Source organism: Hyperolius riggenbachi, chromosome 4 (genome assembly GCF_040937935.1).
Source record: "Hyperolius riggenbachi isolate aHypRig1 chromosome 4, aHypRig1.pri, whole genome shotgun sequence".
Lineage (NCBI taxonomy): Eukaryota > Metazoa > Chordata > Amphibia > Anura > Hyperoliidae > Hyperolius > Hyperolius riggenbachi.
In genome coordinates, this window is record NC_090649.1 from 425,042,812 (window position 1) to 425,066,384 (window position 23,573).

Genomic DNA, 23,573 nt, shown 5'->3' on the forward strand with positions numbered 1-23,573 from the left:
ACACAATAAATCCAGATTCTATCGATTTGAAGCGCAATCGACGCAGAGAATCGAGTGCGATCGCTTTTCTTCACGGGCGGTTCCAGGACGCGCCTGCGTCCCCGCAATCGTCCGTGACACCAATATTTTACTATTGTTTTTCCACTTTAATAGTAGATTATCTGTAAATGTACCAACATTCTATTATCGGCTGTTCTGGGCACCCAGATTTTCAGGTACCCTTTTTTGACGTAGGCGCTTGCAGACTGAGCTAAGAAACTCTGTTTTACGGGGCGCAGCTCGGATAAGAGAATGTTTTCCTTCATATGCCCCACCAAGCCTTGGTGTTAATATTATTATTGATTTATAGATGGCCAACATATTCTGTGGTGCTATGCAAAGTAGAAAAACAAACATGGGGTACATAATGATATAGACAATGATATACAGTACAGACCAAAAGTTTTGACACACCTTCTCATTCAAAGAGTTTTCTTTATTTTTATGACTATGAACATTGTAGATTCGCACTGAAGGCATCCAAACTATGAATTAACACATGTGGAAGTATAGTACATAACCAAGACGTGTGAAACTGCTTTGCACATTCTCTTGATGAGCTTCAAGAGGTAGTCACCTGAAATGGTCTTCCAACAGTCTTGAAGGAGTTCCCAGAGATGCTTAGCACTTGTTGGCCCTTTTGCCTTCACTTTGCGGTCCAGCTCACCTCAAACCATCTCGATTGAGTTCAGGTCTGGTGACTGTGGAGGCCAGGTCATCTGGCGCAGCACCCCATCACTCTCCTTCCTGTTCAAATAGCCCTTACACAGCCTGGAGGTGTGTTTGGGGTCGTTGTCCTGTTGAAAAATAAATTATGGTCCAACTAAACGCAAACCGGATGGAATAGCATGCCGCTGCAAGATGCTGTGGTAGCCATGCTGGTTCAGTATGCCTTGAATTTTGAATAAGTCCCCAACAGTGTCACCAGCAAAGCACCCCCACACCATCACACCACCTCCTCCATGCTTCACGGTGGGAACTAGGCATGTAGAGACCATCCGTTCACCTTTTCTGCGTCGCACAAAGACACGGTGGTTGGAACCAAAAATCTCAAATTTGGACTCATCAGACCAAAGCACAGATTTTCACTGGTCTAATGTCTATTTCTTGTGTTCTTTAGCTCAAACAAGTCTCTTCTGCTTGTTGCCTGTCCTTAGCAGTGGTTTCCTAGCAGATATTCTACCATTAAGGCCTGATTCACACAGTCTCCTCTTAGCAGTGTTCTAGAGATGCGTCTACTGCTAGAACTCTGTGTGGCATTGACCTGGTCTCTAATCTGAGCTGCTGTTAACCTGTGATTTCTGAGGCTGGTGACTCGGATGAACTTATCCTCCGCAGCAGAGGTGACTCTTGGTTTTGCTTTCCTGGGGCGGTCCGCATGTGAGCCAGTTTCTTTGTAGCGTTTGATGGTTTTTGAGACTGCACTTGGGGACACTTTTAAAGTTTTCCCAATTTTTCGGAGTGACCAACCTTCATTTCTTAAAGTAATGATGGCCACTTGTTTTTCTTTACTTAGAATTTGTATTATGGCAAGAAAAAAGAGAACTCTAAAGTGCAAAGTTTCACGGGTAGTTCCCGTCCTGAAAGAGAAGCGATGGAGAGAGCATTCTGCTTCTTCCTTCCGCACTAGCTCGCAAGGCCGACTGGGACCTCTAAGCATGTTCTTCCTTTCTGTAATCTGATATAATGTATGCTGTACATAGGTAGTTTAGTGTAACGTAGTTAGGAAGAAGGTAGCTGATTGACTTCAGCAGGGAGTCTAATCACGAGCTTGTAACGCAACATGAAGATTGGCATGGCTAGGATATGATGAATGTATCTATCTGTATTCCTGTTTCCTGAATAAATAACGTAAACATTGAAGAAGCCTGGGAAAGTCTATCTCCTGCTTGCTGTGTGGAGAGTCAAGTGATCTCCCAGTCTGTGAGACGTAACTGTGAGAAGTTACTGGTGTCGAAGCAAGGTGATATAGGAACAGTTTATAACAGTGGTGCTGAAACCCTTCCCTGCCTAGCAAAACAGGCAGACGGGGCCGGGGCCGAAGAAGTTTTCAAGATATTCCACAGCAAAACAAGCGGAATAGATGCGGACTGTTAAGCTTATCAAGCTGAGACTGATAAGCTGGTGTGAGTGTGTGGGAGCCGAGCACACGGGCTGCAATTCGAGGAAACCAGCGGCGAAACTCGTGGATGTTAAACTTTGACTGTAAGTGCACGCAGTCATAGCCTAAACCGGATCGCAGGTGACTGGAAGGCTCCGAGGCCGGCTGACAGCTGCCGCTGGAGATCGATCCGCTGAGCCAGTGTGGGTACACAGAGATGACGCTCAGTAGTTCCAGGGATCCACTCAGTTTCGTGGAGTTGCCAAAAGCTGGTCGAATTGGCAGGCGTACGAAGTCCTCTCAGGCAAGTATGATTTACGTTGTTATATGGCGTTACCTGTGTTGTATTTGGTGTTATAACAAGGAGAGGATAATGTGGTCATATGTACATTCTGTGTTAATTGCAGCGTGGAGGCTGCGTGCTTCATTTTTTTTCTTTTTTTGTTCCTCCTTCTATGTTGGTTTTGTTTTTTTTTCTCCCCGTCCAGAGACTGGGAGGGATGCCAGCTGTGTTTTAGCCTAGCAGAGAGCGCCCCGCGGAAGAGATGGGGGGGGCGGCTGTCGAGCAGGTGGAGGGGGGAGAGAGGGGATAGAAGAGGAAAGCGAGTGTCTTTCTGTTTGTGGGATGTTCTGCAAGTTTCTCGCATTTCCAGTCGGTGCTGCTGCTAACATGTTTTTCCATGTCTGTATTGTGTTGTTGGGTGTGTGGCGAGCTCCGGCTGATAACGGTCTCAGAAGAAGTTCTAGCTGGGATGTTAACAGTTAAAACAGTTAAAGTGGTTTGGAGTCGTATAGCTGGCTCGGGCGGTTCTTAGTTATGTCTGTGATAAAGTGAGAAAGATTCCTACGTCTCTGGGGATCCGTATGTCTGATTGCAGTTCGGATTACAGCTGAGACGTGAAGGAATGCTGAGGCTGATCTTTGTGCACTGTGGATAGATGCTGTGTAACTATGCATAAAAAATGTATGTTCTGTGTGAGTTTGTTTCTCTCCTAAGGTATAGGAACGAGAGGCTGCTATGGGAGCAGCCATCTTAGCTGGCAGTCCAGGACTCAAAATGGCGGCAGTGGAGAGAGCCCGCCCCCGAGAGTCATGGCCCCCACACGTCATGGCAGGGGGGAGGAGGGGCTGGGGGATCCACGTCACGTCAGGCTGTGCTCGCGGCTCCGGGCAGAGCAGCTGTAAGGGAGGGGGGTAGAAATACAGAGACATTCTACTGAGTGTCTCGGTTCTCGAAGTATTTCCCCAGAGGTTTTCCCTGGGTCCATGGAAAGGAATGCCAGGATACGTGCACCAAGCTATTACTGTAAGATTAGCAGGAGCACGGATAGGAAGAGTGTCCCAGCTAGGTGCAGGGACACACGTAGCAGTGCAGGTCAGGAAAGTGTCTGTACTGAGTTGCTTACGGGATTATTCCTGTAAGTGGGGCACCTTAATGGGTGGTGCAGCATGAGTTCCCAATAGAAGGAAAGGGGGACAGTGCATCAGGGGGGTGCCGGAGGTGGAAAAAAGGGAGTTGACCAATCCGGGTTTCCGTCGCCGCTGCTGCAGAGCGGTAACGTTTTTTTCCGGTTTTTGTCGTGGACAGGGCCAGAGCTTGACTGAGAGGTCTATGCTGGGCTGGGGCTGTTTTTGTGCATTTTTTTTCATCCACTGATTGGTCAAATATGTTTTTTCCAGCTCCTATCAATTGTAGCACCAAGAACAAGAACTGACAGCAGTTCATGGGGCAATTATACAAATGAAAGAATTACCATGTACAGAGTGACAGTGTATCAGTACGTTGTTTGCCATATGACTACCTACCATGTGGGCATTCAGGGATCTGCATACAGGCATGTGACGCTGGTATGCTTAGCCCTGCACCCGGTGTAGTTTAAGTGTTAAATGCTCCTTCCTACAGGGAGGCAGCCATTTTTTTTTTTTTGCAGTTTAGATATTGGCATGGCAAACATTGATCAGAGGGTACAACACACAGAATTTCTAGCAGAGCTGGTATCGCGATGAAGTTCTAGATAAGTTAATGCGAAAATGAGTAAGAGCATTGCAGGCTCACCTGCAAAGCAGCAACAGGTGTGGCATCCGTAATCTGTGCATGCGACGGCTGCGCATGGACAGATAGGGGGGGATGTGGAGTGAGCTGCAATGAGGTGAGAGCTTCCAAAGGTGAAGTCCGTGGGAGCATATTTTAAACAGGTAAGTACTGAGGATAGTACTGAGGTAGGGGGGTGAAGTTTAACTCCAATCTACCAATAAGAGTAAATTACGATATATATTGATCAATTTCAAGTGTACAGAGTACAAGCCGCAGGGCGAATCCCAAATCATTAATAAGAATTGATTTGTTTGTATTTCGATTTCAGGAGTTGGGCAATATTGAATCGAGACAGCTGCAGTGCTGGCAGCAAAGCTGGAGATGTCAGTCGGATAAGCGAAAGGTTCCAGATGCCAATCTAAGTTTGGAGAAACACGAGATTCCTGAAATTGGAAAGAGACTAAAACACGAGATTCCTGAAATTGGAAAGAGACTAAAAACCGAGGTTCCTGAGATCGGAAAACGTCTAAAAAAACTGACTGAGCAAAGCATAGTGCAAATTGCCAATGTTTTTCTTTCCCAAGGTGGTGCTTTTATAACGAAGAGTACCGTGCTGATGGTGATCCTAGGTTGCCATTCCGTCCTAGGAGAACGAAGAGAGGACATTCTCATGTATCATAAGGGGTTAATGAGAATGCAAGGCCCAAGCATGTTAATGTTGGGTGACAAAGGTACTAATCCTTTCACACCTCCCTCTGATTGGCACAGATGGACCAAGCAGGGATGGAGGAAAAGAGCACTTGTGCCAGGAGAAAACAAAGTTCATGGCACAATGGGGGTGAAAGGTCTGAAGGGTCAGGTGTGCGGGCAGTGGGAATTGAATGGCAGTATAAATCTGCTATTGAGTACCACACTCCCAGAATCGACGCACCGATCCAAAGGTTTGTTAAAAGGTACATTGCAGTACAATGGGTACGTGCAAAAGGTGGAGTGTGTGATTCAGGGGTACCTTGTCTTGGTTATGCAGAGTGAGATGGTTCCAGATTGGAGAGGAACGAGCAGGAGTCGTCAATTCTCTTACCAGAGAGACGCAGGGGACATCACACTCTGAAGCTACCAACAGAGAGTGCCTCTGAAACAACTATACACACGTAAAGGCTGGAAAGCCGAGGGTGGGTGGTTCTCGAAACAAGAAGTAAAAATCGAGATCAAGCCACATTTCCAGGTGACAGAGGGTGGGGAGAGCGGTCCCGGGGGAGGGAACGCCAACACAGGGAACCCCATTCACACCACACGGGTCACAACAGGGGACGATATTACACAGTCCATATGCAGCAGCTTATCCTCATGATAGTTGGGTAAGTGAAGAGGTACTCTTAATTGAATAATTGCAGAGAGTACAGTCTTCCCGACCTCAGGTACATATTGTGCCTCGGGACATAAGGGGGGAAGAGGTCCAATCAGGACAGTTGGGGACATATGTTGTCAGGGAGATGCTAAAAGATCCCGTCCAACTGAGATTGGACAAGGGGAGGTATAGCGATTTTTCTGGAGAAGGATCTTTTGCATGGCAGCTTCGAGATGTTTGGGTGAACAAAGGGAAACGGTGCAACATTCCTTTAGGCACCGCCACTTCCTTAGTTCCCACCTCAACCCGTGTCTCACACCAGGACCTGAGAGGTCAACCTTTTTTGGTGCTAGACGGGGAGGTGAAGCAAGTAGAGTTGTCCTCATGCGGGCAATTCTTGCAGAAGTACCTGCGTTGGCCGGGGCAAGTCAAATTTAGTGAAGAAGCCTGCAGGCTCAAGAACGCAGAATGCGAGGATACCATTCAAAAGATCCACCCTGAAGCCCAACCGATAGTTCCGGTGGCTGAAGGAAAGGTTTGGTTTTTTAACATAAGGTCTAATGATACATTCAAGGTATATTCTCATAATTGTTCCGATAAGGGAGATTTTCTAAGGGGAACCTATTGTGGGAGCGGAGATCCCATATGGATCCAGTCATCCAGGTTGGATGACGTGGTTTCTCAAATTGTTAAGAGAACAGTTTATAACAACAGTCTATTCAGTAGGACTTTCAGCTGTGTATCCACCTGACTTCTCTACAACGCAAGTGATGGTCCCAACCACATTTATAAGGCAAGAAATTCCACTTATTAAACCTGACAGGGCACACCTGTGAAGTGAAAACAATTTCAGGTGACTACCTCTTGAAGCTCATCAAGAGAATGCCAAGGGTGTGCAAAGCAGTAGCAAAAGGTGGCTACTTTGAAAAACCTAGAGTATGACATATTTTCAGTTATTTCACACTTTTTGGTTATATACTATACTTCCACCTGTGTTAATTCATAGTTTGGATGCCTTTAGTGTGTATCTACAATGTTCATAGTCATGAAAATAAAGAAAACTCTTTGAATGAGAAGGTGTGTCCAAACTCTTGGTCTTATTGTACATCAAATATGGGCACTGGTACAAAATACAGAACTGGTGATTTCGAGTAGCGTACTACTTGAATTCGAAATTCAAATAAAGTCTAATGACTTCATGTGTGACCGCGGGATGGGGGGTTAACTTACCCAGAAGTCTTCCGGACGTCTGCGTTTCTTTACGCGTCATAGGCGTAATGAAAGGCGCGTTGCATGACTCACTACCACGATTCCTCTTTCAAGCTGGAAGGAGGAATCGCGGAAGTGAGTGGTTGAATGTGGTTTTCATTACGCTGTCCTGAAGACTTCTGGGTAAGTTAAGTCCCCCATCCCGCGGTCAAGCCTCAAGTCATTAGACTTCATTTGAATTCCGAATTTAAGTCCGTCTGGACTCGAAAGCTAATGCCTGGTGATTATAATGACAGATGTAACATGATGAATAAAATGAATAACGGAGTGCAAGCTATGAAATTAATAACAAATTTCAAGACACAAAAGCCCTTGCAAGCTTTCAATCTAAAGGAATAGGGAGGAAACAAGATGGGGTAGTATATAATAACAGGAAATAGGCAGCGCTCCCAATCAGGCTGAAAATGAAATGAAACCAAAAGAGGTGTGCAGCTTATACACACCTGATACACACCTTGAATGCAAATCAGATGCAAACTAATCCCTAATCGAAATTAATTGAATGCAAACTGGTACACATGAATGCAGCTAGCTACAAGTAGACTTACATTTTTGTACAACAGGAGGAAATGGCAGTGCCTTCAAATATAGGCCGCAGCCGAATTGACAAGCTGCATAGATGTGCAGAACCCAACCACGGGCAGATTACATAACTTGCATTCAGGTTGTATTGTACTATACAAATAACATACGTAAGAGTGCAACTTGGCCAGAGGTCAAAGAGGAATGGCCTAAGGTAGAGCATATGCTTGTGGGAAAATGTGAGTTTTGAGGGACCGTTTAAAGATCTCAAAGGTTGGAGAGTGACGGATGTGCTGTGGAAGGGCATTCTGGGAGGGCGGGACCTGCAATAAAACATGCTTACTGTTAGACCAATCTTCCTGTTGTGTCTCTCTTCAGATTAAATTGAGGCTCGGGTGATGCAGCCCGACGTATCAATCCGCAATCAATGCTTGGCTGGACTAAATGGAGATCAGGGTGGTGCGGCACATATCAATCCACCAGGTCACATCGCTCCCAAAGTGTTTCTACATGTATCCTGCAGCAGACACATCATGGGCCAGTAAAAAAGGCTCAGTGGGCTAAAGTGTGAGGACCCCCTCTTTAAAGAATATCAGAAGTAGGATGAGTATAGAGGGCACCGATGCAAAGCTCCTTAAAATCCCTCATGTCTGACTGCTCCTGTTTATATTTCTTTGTGATTCATCAGCCCAGAGCATGCATGTAGATGGGACGTCCTGTCTCCACTGAGAGAATGCTTGTTGCAGTTGTGACTCGGAGGCCAGTAGCATCAGGCATTAGTGAAAATGAGCTAAGATATGTCCAATCACTTCAGGTTACCTTCAAGGTCAGGCATACACTGCATAATATGTGAAAGATCAGATATGTGGCCAATCTCATCTCTTTATGCCACTGATAGCCAGGCTCACATCCAGAACCGCTGGTGTATAGTGAGCCTATAGTTAATACATTTTACACCAGCTGGTGACCCAGAACCACCTGGACGGTTTAAAGGGAAGGTCCGAGGTGATTGAAAAACAAAAATCTACTTGCCTCGGGCTTCCTCCAGCCCTTTGCAGCCATCCTGTGCACTTACAGTAGTCATGTGCCTGCGCAGTACAGTCCGGATGACGTCAGTGTGACTCCGTGAGCCGCACGTTGAAGTGCAAGTAGGCATCTTGTACCGGAGGGGACCCCGGGCCACTGGTGGGGAGTGGAGCTGCGGCTAGGGCTCAGGACGGCTGCACGGGGCTGGAGGAAGCCCAAGGTAAGTATATTTTTGTTTTTTTATCACCTCAGACCTTCCCTTTAAGGGGATAAAAAAGACCGAAAAAGCCCTGCTACTAAAATTGTGGTTGTTTACCTGGCTTACAGCATCATGTACCACTAGATGTTAAAAAATATTTCAGTTGAAATCTTGCTTAATACCTACCATGCAGCCAGGGGCATAACAATAGGGAATGCAGAGGTTGCAACTGCACTGATGCCCTCGGGGCAAAGGGGCCCTCCATCAACCACAATATTAGCTCTCCATTGGCCCTGTGATGGTAATAATCACTTGTACAGATGCTTTGAATAGTGGTAATCATTAACAAACTGTTCCTCATCCCCTTCTTGCACCTCTGACACTGTGGTTGTCCTTGGCAGGTTTTGGTGTGCTGTATCAGTAGTTATGTATGGAGTGCAGGGGGGGGGGGGATGTAAAACGTGCATTGGGACCCATAGCTGCTTAGCTACGCCACTGCGTGTGACTGCTGATAGCCTTGTACTGCCCAATGTAGTAAAAAAACAAACTCTAAACTTCTAAGCCTGCGTAACCTGCTGCCTTCCTGCTGGCATTACTTGTACTGGAGCTGGGCATTCTCAATAAATGCTTAAAAGATATTTGATCAAATATTGATGGAAATGCCCAACTCTTAAATAGAATAGACATTAGAATAAAAACATCAAATATTGATGGATGTGTGGCCCTTAGTGGTGAGACCCCTTTGCTGTCTTTTCAAGTTGTTTCATGTATAAATACCCTGGAGAGAAATCTATCATTGATTGGCTATTGTTTTAGGCTGGTTGTCACAAAATACAGTGGATAATAATTAAATACACTATATCTCACAATTTGATACTTCTCCCTCTAATTTGTATTTACAGAAGAGAAAAGCCCATTGTACTTTATTTTTATCCTGGCAGCAATCAATATTGTTTTGTTTCCAGTTAAACAGCCACAACCCAAACTGTGTCTGGATTTAGTCTTTTGTTCCAATCTTGGGCTCCGATTATGGTAGTCATGCTGCCGCCTAATGGGGCTAACAGAGGGGTTTTATATGCACATTATTTTACACCCACCCATTTGTCACTAGTTTCGATTAACATACTTGGGCTACTATAGTTTTGCTTTGGCTTGCTTGTCCAGCACTTGGGGAACAAAACAACAACAATATAGCCTAAAGCATATATCATATGCCATATCGTGTATAAGTGATCCTCAAACCTGGACTGGAGTCATAAAAAATTGAGATATAGGCTTCTTTCACACTGGTGCATTGTGTTGGACGTTGTAATTGCATTGTTATCACTAAGTCCATAATTCTTAGTGCTGCCAGTCTGATCCTCTTGGGCTTGCTAGGGGCACTACTGCTGAATCTGAGTCTGGCACGGTGTTCCCCTATGTGAACAAAAGTGTCCTACAAAGTCCGATTCTTTAATCCCCTCCAGTACCACACAGTGTCATGTAATAATGATATTACGCTAATGTATTGCACTGGGGGCAGAGCTGCAGCATGCAAGCTGGCACTGGTCCCACCCCCTCTCCCTGATGCTGGGGTAGCTCCTTGCTGTAGAGTGAGGAGGTTCAGACCCTCTGGATCACCGCCACCACTACAATTTCACAATCGCCCATGGCCCACCATACCGGAAAAAAATAAATGCTGGGGGGGAGGACGTGGCTGATCTTGAAATAGGATTGGAAAGGGTTATTATGTTCCATGGCTTGCAAATATAGAAGTATTTCATCAGTTGGTACATAGCTAGCAATGGCAGCCTTTCCATGAATCTTCAAGCAGGTTTCTACTGAAATCTGATGGAAATCAAACGCAATGTTTGCTGCTCCCTGTTCACTTTCTAATCAAAAGTTTGCTTACTTAAAACAAAGTATGTGCGATAATTCAGGTTGGAGTGAGCTCCAAGATGTCTCCCAGTGCATCACTGCTGAATATATGCAAATCAACCATTGTTTTCCTTAGAAGCTAAACACACCTGCAGATCCTCTGGAATGCAATGATGTGTCAGCTTGTTATTTGTACAGAGCCATAATAATCCAACATGCATACAGACTGTTTCGGATTGGTTGATCCTCATCAGTGCATGGCATGGATTAATTTGGCTCTATGGAGTAGGGCTTGAAACACCCAGAGGTACAGACTAACCAGCAATAGTGGTAGGGGTGATGCAGCACCCTATGGGAAAAGACACAGGAGACAAAAACGGGAGCCCAGTAGTGCAATATGTTTGAAACCACAGTGTGAAGAGATGAATAAAAAAGCACTACTCACAAAGGAGGGTTGCTGGGGGCAACCAACCACAGAAAGCAGGTGGAGACAATAAACCCGACTCCACTCAGGGTGGCCCTGGCCAGGACCGGACGGCTGGTCGCTCTCTTAGTGAAAAACGGTTGAGACAACCACTGTGGGACCCCACTAGTGGTGTAGCACCACCCCTCGAACAGGATCTGTCCGAGGGTATACTTAGCACAATAGAGGAAAGAGGCGCCCTGGGATATTAAAAGCGTTTAAAAACAACTAAAAACAATCGATGTTATGAGGTAGCTTACCTCAATGACGAAATCTCTGTAAAGTATTTCAAAAGATTTTTATTAGCACAAGCGGCAACGCGTTTCGCGGGTCACAGCCCGCTTCATCAGGCCAATTGCAGTGCCTATAACAGCAACAAAGACTCCTTAATATAACCATGCATTGGAAATCATATCATTACAATCGTAAAAAATGTTATATTAAATCAGATCAAATTTGGATCTATCACATATTTCCAGATCTATATATATATATATATATATATATATATATATATATATATATATATATATATATATATATATATATATATATATATATATACACACACATGCGCTCATGCATAGCAGCATGATTTTATATTTCAATTGTTCTTAGATTGAATAGTATAAAAAGATTATATAAAAATAGATGCGTATGCTGTGTAGAACACGCAATCAATTAATGCAGCAAATAATAATAGTAACTCATTTATCAGTAAAATGTGAAAATCCTTCAAAAAAGTGTGTATATATATATATATATATATATATATATACATACACATAAGCCTATGCTACTAACACACTTAGAGCTATCCTAATACCAATAAAAATCATGACTATGAAATAAAAAATCGTAATTGATACTAAATGATGCATAAATAGTATAAATAATACGTAAAAGTATATAAAAAAATCATAGAGACTTGGCCAGCTATTATGTGTATATAGATATAAACAAACATACACATGCATATGACACAAAGCAGCATTAACTGCTCTTTAAAAATAGACTGGTCACTGATAAGGTAAATGAATGTGCAATACTGCGTGGTGCTAAGTCTGATTATACTATATCAACAGCAGGGGGAGCTTTGGGTGGTCTGTCTGCGTGTAATAAGAATGCGATGAACTTACCAAATGATATCATTTGGTAAGTTCATCGCATTCTTATTACACGCAGACAGACCACCCAAAGCTTTTAAAGAGCAGTTAATGCTGCTTTGTGTCATATGCATGTGTATGTTTGTTTATACCTATATACACATAATAGCTGGCCAAGTCTCTATGATTTTATTATATACTTTTACGTATTATTTATACTATTTATGCATCATTTAGTATCAATTACGATTTTTTATTTCATAGTCATGATTTTTATTGGTATTAGGATAGCTCTAAGTGTGTTAGTAGCATAGGCTTATGTGTATGTGTATATATAAATGATAAATGAGTTACTATTATTATTTGCTGCATTAATTGATTGCGTGTTCTACACAGCATACGCATCTATTTTTATATAATCTTTTTATACTATTCAATCTAAGAACAATTGAAATATAAAATCATGCTGCTATGCATGAGCGCATGTGTATATATATATATATATATATATATATATATATATATATATATATATATATATATATATATATATATATATATATATATATATATATGGATCTGGGATTATGTGATAGATCCAAATTTGATCTGATTTAATATAAAAATTTTTACGATTGTGATGATATGATTTCCAAAGCATGGTTATATTAAGGAGTCTTTGTTGCTGTTATAGGCACTGCAATTGGCCTGATGAAGCGGGCTGTGACCCGCGAAACGCGTTGCCGCTTGTGCTAATAAAAATCTTTTGTAATACTTTACAGAGATTTCGTCATTGAGGTAAGCTACCTCATAACATCGATTGTTTTTAGTTGTTTTTAAACGCTTTTAATATCCCAGGGCGCCTCTTTCCTCTATTAGACTAACCAGCAAGCTCATGGTGACCCAGAACTCATTGGAGTGTGTAAGGGGCTACAATGGTCCTAAAAGCCCCCTTACTAAAATGCATGGAAAACAAAAGTTTGCTTACTTAAAACAGAAAGTATTTGTGATAATTCAAGTTGGAGTGAGATCTGGTGGTGTGTTTAGCTTCTAAGGACAACAATGGTTGATTTGTATATATTCAGCAGTGATGCACTGGGAGACATCTCAGATCTCCCTCCAACCTGAATTATCGCAAATACTGTCAGTTGTTTGCTGTGAGGAATAAGGTTCCTTTCAGACTTACTGCATAACGTTCTGTCACATGCTGAGGGGAGTGGTCAATTTATGTATAAACAGTCATTAACCCTCTGCACTCAAACACTCACAACAAGCTGGAACTCTAGTACTGATAAAATCAACTTGAAATCAAGTTGTATTTGGTTGCGCTACATGGAGGATTTTCATTTTCATAATGGTTGGCATGCAATTTGGTACTCGACCCTTTCACTAGTGATGAGGCTCCCTCCAAGTTTAAAAAGGACCCTTCCCTACCCACACTAGTCAAAAACAAGCAAGCAAGGGGGCGGAGCTAGCCATGGAAGAGTGAGGACGTGGATTGCTAGAGCTCCTCCGTCCGACCGGCTTAATCTAAGCTTAAAGAACAGATAACCCTCCGCAATTTACTTAAATAGAATGTCCAGAAGATCTACAACCTGCAAAGGACAAGAAACACAGAGAAAGGCGACCCAACAACAGGTTACGAGATATCTAAAACGGAACGAGTCGACCCAGACGCCAACCATGGCCGACACATCTCCCACCCCAAATAAGAGCGCGAAGGCAAGTGAGTCGGAAAATGCCACCACAAGATCCCTGAATGAGATCAGAGATTACCTCCACAACCTCCCTACAAAGGAAGACCTGACTGATTTAGCAGATCGCATTACCTCAGCCACACGAGCGGACCTGCAGGAGATACAGTCGGAGGTCACGGAACATGAAAGGCGAATAGCGGCCCTCGAAGCGGAAACAAATACACTAAAGGCAGAGGTTCTCACTCTCAGAACACAACAAACTTAGCAGACTGCACTCAATACCACGCTGAGAGTGGGACTAGAAGACATACAGAACCGGAGCCGGCGGTGTAATATCCGCATACGGGGGCTTCCGGAAGAAACCTTACCACAGCAGCTAGTACAGGCCGCGACCACGATCTTTAATAACATACTTAAGCAGCCGGCCGACAAGGTACTTAAAATAGATAGAATACACCGTGCCCTACGTCCGCAGCCATCCGCAGAGGAGCCACCTAGAGACGTCATTTGCCGTCTTCATTACTTCTCCACCAAAGAGGCAATCATGGCGGCGGCGCGGAAAATGGATTCCATTGAATACGAGGGAACGAGTATTCTACTCTTCCAGGACCTAGCACCATCTACCCTGGCACAGCGAAGAGCGCTGCAACCGTTGCTGAAACTCCTACAGGAAAAGGGGGCGATATACAAGTGGGGATTCCCCTTCCAACTACATATCTCCAAGGATGGCAAGAGTTTTACACTGAAGGACCCAGGAGGCCTCACCAACCTATTTACTGCCCTGGATTTGCCAACTGTAGAGGTCCCAGAATGGAAACCTGAAAAGATCTTCATGGGCCTTCCACAACGCCCTAAAAAACTGAAAAATGGCGGACGAGGACAGCAACAACGAGCGGACTTCTGATCCTTCTCAAAACCGGACCTGATCCTCCATACAGTTAAGTGTGCAGAAAACTTTATTTTTCTTGTATTTTCTTTTGTACTACCAATTTCTACGTGAACTATTTGTGTACCTGAGGGAGGGCTGAGGGGTGCCCCCCCCCCTTTTTCTTTTTTCTACCATCGCTCTACCTGTTATTGCCCCTGGATACCTCGGCCAAAGGAGCATGACGCACTCTCCCCCTTAATATATTTCTCTACTTCCCTGACACACATCGAACCCTGTACAACTGAATGTGCACCCAACATCCTAGCAGCCACGGGGGTAACCCTCCCCAAGGAGACATTTCTTTCAGCAGCTAAAAATCGAGCCACCAGCAATGTGTATTCGACAATTTTGTTGAGCTAACAAAGCCTCAAGCCACCATTTACACATGTCGCATGGAACCTGTGGGGGATACCCCTCTGATGGAGGCCATGCTGCAATGCAATGCAACAAGCATACTGTGTGATATATATATGCTATATAAGATGATACATATTTTTATGGGCTCTGGAGAGGAGCGTGCGTTTGTCCCTAGGGTTTATGGACACCCCTCTGAGGGAGGCCATGCATCATCGCAAGGCGACAAGCATACCGTGTGTCATATATGCTATATAGGATGGTACATATTTTCATGGGCTTTGGAGATGAGTGTGTGTCTATCTCCAGGGTCCATGTATGCCCCCACTGACGGAGGCCATACTTCAATGCAATGTGATAAGCATACTGCGTGATATACATGCTATATAAGATGGTACATATTTTCATGAACTTTGGAGTGGGATGTATGTTACATGAAGGGGAGTGATAAGATGAGCTAATATCTGACAGGGAGATACAAGAGAGAAAAGGAGAAAGAGGGAATGAGAATGTTGTACATAACTGAAACTAACCATACCCCCCCACATGTTTATTCCCTGATATTTCCGCCCAGACTTAAATGGGGGTGATTGCTAGATAAGGTGTATACATATACTACCCTCGCCATGTGCATATGCTTTCACACGGGAAGTAGATCATTGCCCCTATGGGACAGAGCGCTGCCTCTTATTAGCTCCTATGGAGCACAACCGATATGCAGTATGAATAAACATACACATGCGGGCCCCAACACTGGCATGGGCATCCATGATAATGGGGAATCACGTAACATCCCGGAGTTGCCATGGGTTGCGTGGCTCCCGCAGAGGGGGGGGGGGGACTTTACATGGGGACACTCTACGTAATATCTTCAATAGGTTAATTGAACATGATACAGGGGGGAGACGACGGGGGAGGGACTTTCCCTCTCATCCCTAGGTTTGATGTGGGGGTATATAAATGTTTACCTGACATCTACATAGGGAGGATCAGAGTTCGGATATTCTTATGTTGCTTGTTTCAGTGTCTTTTAATATAAGGACAGGCATACAGCCGGTGTGGACGGAGGGGCCGCGGCTGGTACGACACGCCATCCCCGATCTAGTGGTGGCTTCTTTCCCGCATAGGATATGCAGGTCAACACAAGACCCGCTTCGGGCTTGCGCTAGGCCTGTGTGCTTCCTCTCTAAGAGGAAAATCTCTAGATGGTTTAACAGCTATCATTTACGATGCATTATTATGGTTGTAGAATTCTACATGTTGATTAAGACACATCCAGACGAAATGACACGCCCGTTCCCGCAATGTCACCGTTAAAGGTGATCTCCATCAATTCCAGGGGATTAAATACTCCAGAGAAAAGGAGAATTTTACTTAAGGATATGTGGAAGCAGAAGGCGCAGGTGGTCCTCATCCAGGAGACACATTTTAAGAGTTCCAAACTTCCCAAATTAACCGATAGGAACTTCCCCTTAATCTATACTAGCAATTCATCAGAGTCCAAAACGAAAGGGACAGCAATTCTCATCAGCAGAGACCTTGCTTTCTCAGAAATACAGATTTTATCAGACCCTGATGGTCGCTACATATTGGTTAAATGTCTAATAAAAAAACAAAAGTACACACTGGGGTCAATATATGCTCCCAACGTGGACCAAGACAAATTCATGCTCAAATTTTTCAACGAATTTGACACCTTCACGGAGGGAAGTGTTATTCTGGGTGGAGACATAAATGCGCCTTTAAATCCACAAATAGATTCTTCTCATGGGAGATCAGCAGTGTCGTACGCTAGGCTTAATAAAATTAAAAAGGCTCTACATGATCACCAATTGGTAGATGTGTGGAGACTGACACATCCCACCGTGAAAGATTATTCATTCTATTCAACGGTACATAATACGTACTCGCGCATTGATTATGTCTTTACGTCACACAACTTGCTCTCCGACCATATACAATCAGAGATTGGTATTATATCTTACTCTGACCATGCTCCTATTGTAGTCTCATTAAACTGCAGAGACAAACACAACAAACCTTTTACATGGCGACTGAATACCTCTTTATCACAAGAGCAAGCCGCTATGGCACGAATAGACGAACAACTTGGCGAGTACTTCTTAATTAACCACTTCCCGACCGCCTAACGCACAGAGGCGGCCGGGAAGTGGAGCCCTTAAGGACCGGCTCACCCACAGAGGCGGCGGTCCATTTAAGGGCATGGGCGGAGCGATCGCGTCATCCGTGACGCGATCCTCCGCCGGCGCCTGTCACCGCTCGCTCGCCGCAACATCCCGTCGGCTATACGGAAGCGCCGGCGGGATGTTAACCCCGCGATCGCCGCATACAAAGCGTATAATACACTTTGTAATGTTTACAAAGTGTATTATACAGGCTGCCTCCTGCCCTGGTGGTCCCAGTGTCCGAGGGACCACCAGGGCAGGCTGCAGCCACCCTAGTCTGCACCCAAGCACACTGATTTCTCCCCCCCCCTGCCCCAGATCGCCCACAGCACCCATCAGACCCCCCCCTGCCCACCCCCCAGACCCCTGTTTGCACCCAATCACCCCCCTAATCACCCATCAATCACTCCCTGTCACTATCTGTCAACGCTATTTTTTTTTATCCCCCCCCCCCCTGCTCCCTGCCCCCTCCTGATCACCCCCCACCCCTCAGATTCTCCCCAGACCCCCCCCCCCCCCCAGACCACCCCCCCCTGTTTACTGTATGCATCTATCCCCCTGATCACCTGTCAATCACCTGTCAATCACCCGTCAATCACCCATCAATCACCCGTCAATCACCCCCTGTCACTGCCACCCATCAATCAGCCCCTAACCTGCCCCTTGCGGGCAATCTGATCACCCCCCCACACCAATAGATCGCCCACAGATCCGACATCAGATCACCTCCCAAATCCATTGTTTACATCTATTCTCTCCTCTAAACACCCACTAATTACCCATCAATCACCCATCAATCACCCCCTATCACAACTTGTCACTTTTACCTATCAGATCAGACCCTAATCTGCCCCTTGCGGGCACCCAATCACCCGCCCACACGCTCAGATTGCCCTCTGACCCCCCCTTATCAATTCACCAGTGCATTAATTACATCTGTTCTTCCCTGTAATAACCCACTGATCACCTGTCAATCACCTGCCAATCACCTATCACCCATCAATCACCCCCTGTCACCCCCTGTCACTGCCACCCATCAATCAGCCCCTAACCTGCCCCTTGCGGGCAATCTGATCACCCACCCACACCATTAGATCGCCCGCAAACCCGCCGTCAGATTACCTCCCAAATGTATCGTTTACATCTGTTATCTTCTCTAAACACCCACTAATTACCCATCAATCACCCCCTATCACCACCTGTCACTGTTACCTATCAGATCAGACCCTAATCTGCCCCTTGCGGGCACCCAATCACCCGCCCACACGCTCAGATTGCCCTCAGACCCCCCCCCCCCTTATCAATTCGCCAGTGCATTAATTACATCTGTCCTTCCCTGTAATAACCCACTGATCACCTGTCAATCACCTGCCAATCACCTATCACCCATCAATCACCCCCTGTCACTGCCACCCAACAATCAGCCCCTAACCTGCCCCTTGCGGGCAATCTGATCACCCACCCACACCAATAGATCGCCCGCAGATCCGACATCAGATCACCACCCAAGCGCAGTGTTTCCATCTATTCTCTCCTCTAAACACCCACTAATTACCCATCAATCACCCATCAATCACTCCCTATCACCACCTGTCACTGTTACCTATCAGATCAGACCCTAATCTGCCCCTTGCGGGCACCCAATCGCCCGCCTACACGCTCAGATTGCCCTCAGACCCCCCTTATCAATTCGCCAGTGCAATATTTACATCTGTTCTCCCCTGTAATAACCCACTGATTACCTGTCAATCACCTATCAATCACCCATCAATCACCCCCTGTCACTGCCACCCATCAATCACCCCCTGTCACTGCCACCCATCAATCACCCGCTGTCACTGCCACCCATCAATCAGCCCCTAACCTGCCCCTTGCGGGCAAACTGATCACCCACCCACACCAATAGATCGCCCGCAGATCCGACATCAGATCACCACCCAAGCGCAGTGTTTCCATCTATTCTCTACCCTAAACACCCACTAATTACCCATCAATCACCCCCTGTCACTGCTACCTATCAGATTAGACCCCTATCTGCCCCTAGGGCACTCAATCACCCGCCCACACCCTCAGAATGCCCTCAGACCCCAGCCCTGATCACCTCGCCAGTGCATTGCTTGCATCTATTCCCCCCTCTAATCACACCTTGAGACACCCATCAATCACCTCCTGTCACCCCCTAGCACACCTACCCATCAGATCAGGCCCCAATTTGCCCCGTGTGGGCTCCTGATCACTCGGCCAAACCCTCAGACCCCCTTCCGATCACCTCCCCAGTGCATGGATTGCATCTATTTTCCCCTCTAACCACCCCCTGAGACACCCATCAATCACCTCCTGTCACCCCCCTAGCACTCCTATCCATCAGATCAGGCCCAATACAACCTGTCATCTAAAAGGCCACCCTGCTTATGACCGGTTCCACAAAATTCGCCCCCTCATAGACCACCTGTCATCAAAATTTGCAGATGCTTATACCCCTGAACAGTCATTTTGAGACATTTGGTTTCCAGACTACTCACGGTTTTGGGCCTGTAAAATGCCAGGGCGGTATAGGAACCCCACAAGTGACCCCATTTTAGAAAAAAAAGACACCCCAAGGTATTATGTTAGGTGTATGACGAGTTCATAGAAGATTTAATTTTTTGTCAAAAGTTAGCGGAAATTAATTTTTATTGTTTTTTTTTCACAAAGTGTCATTTTTCACTAACTTGTGACAAAAAATAAAATCTTCTATGAACTCGCCATACACCTAACGGAATACCTTGGGGTGTCTTCTTTCTAAAATGGGGTCACTTGTGGGGTTCCTATACTGCCCTGGCATTTTAGGGGCCCTAAACCGCGAGGAGTAGTCTAGAAAACAAATGCTTCAAAATGACCTGTGAATAGGACGTTGGGCCCCTTAGCGCACCTAGGCTGCAAAAAAGTGTCACACATGTGGTACCGCCGTACTCAGGAAAAGTAGTATAATGTGTTTTGGGGTGTATTTTTACACATACCCATGCTGGGTGGGAGAAATTTCTATGTAAATGGACAATTGTGTGTAAAAAAATCAAACAATTGTCATTTACAGAGATATTTCTCCCACTTAGCATGGGTATGTGTAAAAATACACCCCAAAACGCATTATACTACTTCTCCTGAGTACAGCGGTACCACATGTGTGGCACTTTTTTACACCCTAAGTACGCTAAGGGGCCCAAAGTCCAATGAGTACCTTTAGGATTTCACAGGTCATTTTGCGACATTTGGTTTCAAGACTACTCCTCACGGTTTAGGGCCCCTAAAATGCCAGGGCAGTATAGGAACCCCACAAATGACCCCATTCTAGAAAGAAGACACCCAAAGGTATTCCGTACGGAGTATGGTGAGTTCATAGAAGATTTTATTTTTTGTCACAAGTTAGCGGAAAATGACACTTTGTGAAAAAAAACTATTAAAATCAATTTCCGCTAACTTGTGACAAAAAAATAAAACTTCTATGAACTCACCATACTCCTAACGGAATACCTTGGGGTGTCTTCTTTCTAAAATGGGGTCATTAGTGGGGTTCCTATACTGCCCTGGCATTTTAGGGGCCCTAAACCGTGAGGAGTAGTCTTGAAACAAAAATGACCTGTGAAATCCTAAAGGTACTCATTGGACTTTGGGCCCCTTAGTGCAGTTAGGGTGCAAAAAAGTGCCACACATGTGGTATCGCCGTACTCGGGAGAAGTAGTACAATGTGTTTTGGGGTGTATTTTTACACATACCCATGCTGGGTGGGAGAAATACCTCTGTAAATGACAATCTTTTGATTTTTTTACACACAATTGTCCATTTACAGAGGTATTTCTCCCACCCAGCATGGGTATGTGTAAAAATACACCCCAAAACACATTGTACTACTTCTCCCGAGTATGGCGATACCACATGTGTGGCACTTTTTTGCACCCTAACTGCGCTAAAGGGCCCAAAGTCCAATGAGTACCTTTAGGATTTCACAGGTCATTTTGAGAAATTTCGTTTCAAGACTACTCCTCACGGTTTAGGGCCCCTAAAATGCCAGGGCAGTATAGGAACCCCACAAATGACCCCATTTTAGAAAGAAGACACCCCAAGGTATTCCGTTAGGAGTATGGTGAGTTCATAGAAGATTTTATTTTTTGTCAAAAGTTAGCGGAAATTGATTTTAATTGTGTTTTTTCACAAAGTGTCATTTTCCGCTAACTTGTGACAAAAAATAAAATCTTCTATGAACTCACCATACTACTAACGGAATACCTTGGGGTGTCTTCTTTCTAAAATGGGGTCATTTGTGGGGTTCCTATACTGCCCTGGCATTTTAGGGGCCCTAAACCGTGAGGAGTAGTCTTGAAACGAAATTTCTCAAAATGACCTGTGAAATCCTAAAGGTACTCATTGGACTTTGGGCCCTTTAGCGCAGTTAGGGTGCAAAAAAGTGCCACACATGTGGTATCGCCGTACTCAGGAGAAGTAGTATAATGTGTTTTGTGGTGTATTTTTACACATACCCATGCTGAGTGGGAGAAATATCTCTGTAAATGGACAATTGTGTGTAAAAAAAATTAACAAATTGTCATTTACAGAGATATTTCTCCCACCCAGCATGGGTATGTGTAAAAATACACCCCAAAACACATTATACTACTTCTCCTGAGTACGGCAATACCACATGTGTGGCACTTTTTTGCAGCCTAACTGCGCTAAGGGGTCCAAAGTCCAATGAGCACCTTTAGGCTTTACAGGGGTGCTTACAATTTAGCACCCCCAAAATGTCAGGACAGTAAACACACCCCACAAATGATCCCATTTTGGAAAGTAGACCCTTCAAGGTATTCAGAGAGGAGCATAGTGAGTCTGTGGCAGATTTCATTTTTTTTTGTCGCAAGTTAGAAGAAATGGAAACTTTTTTTTTTTTTTTTCTCACAAAGTGTCATTTTCCGCTTACTTGTGACAAAAAATAATATCTTCTATGAACTCACTATGCCTCTCAGTGAATACTTTGGGATGTCTTCTTTCCAAAATGGGGTCATTTGGGGGGTATTTATACTATCCTGGAATTCTAGCCCCTCATGAAACATGACAGGGGGTCAGAAAAGTCAGAGATGCTTGAAAATTGGAAAATTCACTTTTGGCACCATAGTTTGTAAACGCTATAACTTTTACCCAAACCAATAAATATACACTGAATGGGTTTTTTTTTTTTTATCAAAAACATGTTTGTCCACACTTTTCGCGCTGCATGTATACAGAAATTTTACTTTATTTGAAAAATGTCAGCACAGAAAGTTAAAAAAATCATTTTTTTGCCAAAATTCATGTCTTTTTTGATGAATATAATAAAAAGTAAAAATCGCAGGAGCAATCAAATAGCATCAAAAGAAAGCTTTATTAGTGACAAGAAAAGGAGCCAAAATTCATTTAGGTGGTAGGTTGTATGAGCGAGCAATAAACCGTGAAAGCTGCAGTGGTCTGAATGGAAAAAAAGTGGCCGGTCCTTAAGGGGTAGAAAGCCCTAGGTCCTCAAGTGGTTAATGATACGGGGGATGTGTCGTCTCCCACAGTGTGGGAAGCACACAAATGTGTGATCAGAGGAGCACTTATAAAGCTGGGTACCATACTTAAGAAAGAAAGGGCAGAAGCAATCATTAACCAGCTGGAAAAGGTACGGCAGTTGGAATGTAAGCACAAACAATCACTGGCAGAGAGCTCCCTACAACCCCTAATGGAGGCAAGGCAGACTCTCAAAGTAATGCTGCAAAATGGGGCTAAACAAGCGGCCTACAGATGCCGGGGCACATTTTTCCTACAGGGGAACAAGTCAGGAAGATTACTGGCTAGAGCACTTAGACAACAATTTCAGAAGTCATATGTCTCACAGATTGTACATGCTTCAGGTCAAAAACATATCAGGAATGAGTCCATTGCTCAGAGCTTTCGTGAATACTATACCAAACTATATAACCTGAAAACCACCGTAGGTGAGGGTTTGAGAGAGGGTCCCAGGGCTGAGATAGCAAGATACTTGGAAGAAACAGACATGCCAAAATTAGATGAAGATATGTCCAAGGAAATAGAGGCCCGTTTTACAGAAGCAGAAATAGCCAAGGTAATCTCGGAAATAAAACCAGGTAAAGCTCCAGGACCCGACGGGTTTCCGATCGAATATTATAAAAAATTCAGAAACACACTGGTTCCCTACCTATGTAAATCATTCAATGCATTAGCAGAGGGGTCAGACGGAGCTGTATTGCCCCACCAGACTCTGGAGTCCCATATAACTGTAATTCCCAAAGAAAACAAGGATCCTGCAAATTGTGGTAGTTACCGCCCCATTTCTCTCCTCAATTTAGACCTAAAGATTTTTTCCAAAGCAATAGCCAACAGAATAGCGGAACATGTGGGACACCTGGTCCACTGGGATCAAGTGGGCTTTATAC